Raw genomic sequence first — 5,254 nt, 5'->3', positions numbered from 1 at the left:
CCCTGCTGATTCCCTAGGTGCAAGTCTCTCAGGCTATGTATACACAAGGCAGTAGCACAGACAAGAGCTGTAGACCAAGTACTTGCTTCTGAGCAGCAGATGCCCACACAAGATGTCTTTCACTCAGGTTCACACAAGACGAGCTGCAGGCTCCCCTGCAGACCGACCAGACTGTCCATCTGGAGCACTTTTTCCAGTTAAGACCTGTCCAAAAGGCACTCGGGCCACTCCCAAAGGAGCCAACATACAGGACAGGGGACTGTCAGGAGATCACACCAGAAGCAGGCTTGTGGTCTGAACTGAGATGTTAGTGCCCTCAGTGGGCAAAGTCAAGTGGAACTCAATCCATTACAAAGGAAGGCATACCCTAAATTCTGCATGGAGGATACCACAGTTTTATGAGGTTCAGTTGTGGCTGGAAAACACGTCCCTCTCATCATGAAACCAGTATGTATTCATATTCAAATCACAACGTTCATCTACACAAGTCTAGACTAGTTCTGTCAGTTTAAAGTACAGGCTTCTCTTTTGCTTCAGATAAACCCAGTTTCAGAGTTTCATTTTTTTCCAGCACAACCCAAAATTCTCTTATGGATCAATGCAGAAACATTCAAGTTTCACTCTGACTAATCAGATAACCCTTCTACTTTGCAAGAGCACATCAAATGACAGAGATCCAAGTATCCATTGAAAGCCTACACAAACTAGCAGCCTCCTGCCATGAGCGAGAAGAAAGAAAAAAAAGGGGTTAGGGCTCTTGCTGTTGGATTGTATAATCTGGAAGCAACCTTTAATTTAAGCTATGACTGCAGGAACCCACAGGGGAAATATCAGTCTAATCCTTGTTCCTTTCTTGGTAGATCTTGGGAGAGAAGACATCTGCTGTTGACTGTTTTAGTCTAGTCTAGAAGAACCACATCTCAGATGTTAAATAGTTTCAGGTTGGGATTTTTTTTTTCCTTTTAAAAATCATTGGACAATTTTAAAGTTTCCCAGAATAGCAAATGGGTATTTTTAAACTTACCTGACCTATTTCTCAGTTTTCATTTACATCACTAGCACTGTGACTGAAAAAGACACCAGTCCACAGTTTTTGTGCCCAATAGTATGTTTTCTCTTTTGGCACAAAAAGGCTCCCTATCACATTTGAAGTGAAACCCTCTATCTCCAAGGAAGAGCACAAGAGACACTTGGCATTCTCCAGAATGGGATGGATCTATTCACAGGCAAACCATTTATTTAACAGTGCATAAACCCTATGAAAATAAAGAACTATATTAATTCCTGTTTAAAATTCCAGGAACAGGCAAAATAAAAACATTGACAGTAGGACTGCAAGACAAAGTTGCAACACAGAAGATTAGTTATTCTGCCGAGAGAAGGAAGACTACGGGGAAGCTGTATGCCTCCAGTGTGCCTAATCTGAGGAGTAACAGTATTTGACACTGGGCAGGACCTTGTGGCTGACTGCCCCTCTCCTGGCCGCCAGGAAAGGCTGTTAAGTGTGCAGCCAGCAGCCGCCTGTTCTCACATCAATAATCCTACTTGACCCATAGCACATTTTAAAATTCTCACTGGCAGAAACAGAGGCGCCAAAATTGCTCAGTTTCACACCTGCTGTGCACCAGTGTGCTAGAGACGCAGACTGCCAACCACACTGTTAAATCCACCTGCATGAACCAGCTGTGACTGACAAATGACTTAAACATTACCACACACCTACATAAAAAGTGAAATTACAAAACCACACCGGAATCTTAGTATCACGGTCCATGCTTACTCCTTCAAATGGAGTTTGACACTAACATCAGTGTGTACCCACTACTTCGATATCGCCCACAGAAACACCATCTCCTTTGTAATACCAAGATACGGTTTCTCATTATTATTTTCCTAGCAATAAAACACATTTTTTGCTTAATGCAATGCTTACATTTAGTAGAACACAAGTAATTAGTTCCCTCAGGCTCTAACACTGTAATGGCAGCTGACAACTTTCATTATAATAGTATCACCACTTTCTCATTGAAATACGAAGTCTCACAATCTGGCAGCTCTAGAGAGCATATTAAAAAATTCCCCAGTGCAGCACCTACAAACCCATGAGCTGACTCAACCATTCTCCCTCAGATGCCCCGAGAGTGCAGGCTAAAGGCCGACACCATCTAGGACAGCAAATTTCCTGCCTGCCTCCCTCCAGATAGATTTGCCAGATCTGGCTGAGCCTCCAGCCTCAGAAGAGCTACTAGCATCAGTGGACAACGGGGGGTCAGGGGGTGTGCACGCACAGAAAAAGACCTCTGTGCCTTTAAGGCTGCTTTAAAGGAACTCTGACCTTACTTTATTAAGAGTCCCCTACACCACAGTTCTCCATCAAAACCAATAGTAGAAACAGTGACACTGTTGACCATGCTAAGAATTAAGGAAAACAATTAACTACAGTGACCCAGATTTTGCAACAGGTTAGAAGGAGGTCTGTTTTCAAGTGATGAACTTAAGAGACCTCTCCAAAGTTAATTCAGCTTGCCAAGTTTTACTCCGTCTACATTTAGAAATTTTGAAGACAAGACTGAAATTATGTTCTCAAAACACTGTAAACACAGTGTCTTCATTCTGTCATTCACATGGTAGAGTCAGATCATGAAAACATGCTGAAGCTCACTATTTCTCTAAGAGCATATTTATAGAGTAGAACCTACAACAAGTCCATCCATACACAATCTTCACCAGCAGAACACTTGCCCTGCTGTGCTTACTGTTCAGGCTAGATCACAAGAGGTGACAGGCTGATAAAACAAGTAATAGATATTGGTACAAGAAAAATACCCCGGAACTCCCACAAAAAGCAGCAGAAATACCCACACTTGGCAGCTCTCCTGTCTGCTCAGCAATATTCACAGAAACAAGCAGCAAAGACAGTAACAACATCCCTAACAGTGGCAAACAAGGCACTAAATGAGGTATATGAAGCTAGTACAAGCAACCATCACAAACTTCCTGTTTATACATTTTTCAGTCCTTTAAAAATACTACGTGTATTATATTGAAAGTATCCTGGGAAAAGTGCTACTTGCATTAAAGGATCAAATGGCTCTAGAATCTATTCCAGATGAAGTAGCATAGTATAAAAGAACAAACATACTTGTCGACTTTAGCTGATACATATTTTCTATAGCTTTTTTTGTTAATAAACAGGAAGCTACCGAAAACGCACGGATCTCTCCTGTGACACAAGGTAGTAGTTCTTCTTGCAATTAAAGTTAGTGCAGAATGTATAAGTAAAATGGTACTTTCACTGTGATGCAAAGTGAGCTCATGCCGCATTTAAAATAAAAAGCTTTCAATACACTGTCAATTCCTTTGAAGACATATACTAACTACACAAAATAAATGGTGTACTGGTTTATTGTATCATCTAAGGGTGTACTCTGCAAATAGGAAGAAGAAAAATTGAAAATACTCACACAGATTTTACAGTAATATCGTTCCAACAACTACTTCCTATACTTAATGAAAACAGCTAGGAATGACTATTTTTAGAACACAAAACCAGGATTCTACTAAAAAGTAAGAGCCACACAACCAAATACTTGATCTCATTCCCATACCTCCACAGACTCTAAAAACTCCTTCTGCAAGGAAAAATGATGGAATTACGCTCCCGCACAGAACTATACCACTTCCACAAGCAGTGGAACAAATGAACATAGAGTGTGCCAGACTGATGATTTGGGAAGAGACTTCAGGACTTTCCTTCATGGTCACATCTGAGGATAGGTGCTCATATCCCCACATAAGTTCTCAGACATTTCTTCAAGCCAATAACAGCCCAAAATAGATTGATAAGCTTCTGCCTTTTTGTTCTTCTACTGCCACAACGGTGAGATAAGAAACACTAATGGTAATGACCACACTGGGATGTAAGAATTAGATTCAAAACTCCAACATTCATGGAGATCACATTCACCCACAGAATAAACATATTTTTGGCTTTGGGGTGTGCGTGTCCCCCCAATTACTACAGGAGAACTAAACCTACCATGCAATTGAGGATCTTCTCTCACTTGATACTAGAGTCTTGGTTAGGGTGGGGGGTGTCCACTGAACAGTGAGAACACAAAACATTTCTCCTCATAAAACCATGAATGGAACAAAACTACTGCTATTAAATCAGAAGTTCGTTGGTTAAAATGCCAGTAGTAGTCACGGAAGCAAGGAACTTGCTAGTTTAGCAAAAGTTCAAAAAATACAGGTCTCCAATTACAATTTTGACATGTAAGTCTTTTGTCTGAATAAAAAGCCTTAAATCATTCACAAGCAAGCCTTCTAGCCAGCTTCCCAAAATACCATGTTCAGATTGAGGCCTCAGATGGGGGAAGAGACCATGCCCCTTCTTCGTTTCAAAGTAATTCTGAAATCTAAGCTTTATTCTTATAGTCTCTCAACGTTATCACAAGACCAGATCGTTAGAGCAAGAGGGGGAATGTTTAAAAAAAAAATAAATCACATAATAAACAGAGGTCCTAAAATTTTTAAATCATTTATATAAAGAAGATTTATGTGGAAGAATATCAGTAAGTATTTCTAGTGAAAGGGAAATACCCTCAATTTCTCATAATGTTGTCTACTAGTAATTGTTTTAGCAAGACTAAGGTCTTAACAGTAATGACTTGCGTAACGCAGATGTGACTTGTTAACACAGCCAAGAAAAAGCTTCTACCTTCCAGTACCTGGTCCTGAATTTAAATCAGGTGTCTGCACCTCCTCACCCAAAACCCAAATATGAGTATTTCCTAATGGTTACAAAGAGTTTAAATCCTTTGTCATAGACAGCACTGCACCAGCTGAAACTGTGTGTAAAATGACTAGGAAAAAAACATGTTTTGCCTTTGTTTCCCTTTAGCCTAAAATAAGAAGCTGGTGCTAACAAGTTGCTAGAGAAAGGAGCACCTGCAGCTGTGGAATTTAACAGAGCTGATGTTTGTAATGCAAGAAGCAAAAAGCCACTGAACTATGGCTATTTTTTGTGTCAGGGAAACATGGTAGATTACATTAGCACTTGCAAAATTAAAATGTTTAGCCTTTTTCTACAGAGGTAAGATTTCTGTACCCTGACATTTCTGCAAGTACTATGAGACAACATTTGGCCACATGACAACAAAATATTTACGGAGTTTCAGAATCAAAAGGATGGGTTTTACCCTTCTGTAAAGTTATTCACTGAAATCACTATTACTTAAAAGGATACAGGAAA

Source organism: Phaethon lepturus, unplaced genomic scaffold (assembly GCF_000687285.1).
Source record: "Phaethon lepturus isolate BGI_N335 unplaced genomic scaffold, ASM68728v1 scaffold6892, whole genome shotgun sequence".
NCBI classification, from domain to species: Eukaryota; Metazoa; Chordata; class Aves; order Phaethontiformes; family Phaethontidae; genus Phaethon; species Phaethon lepturus.
The sequence above is the reverse complement of the archived record's forward strand: the minus strand, read 5'-3'. Positions refer to the sequence as shown.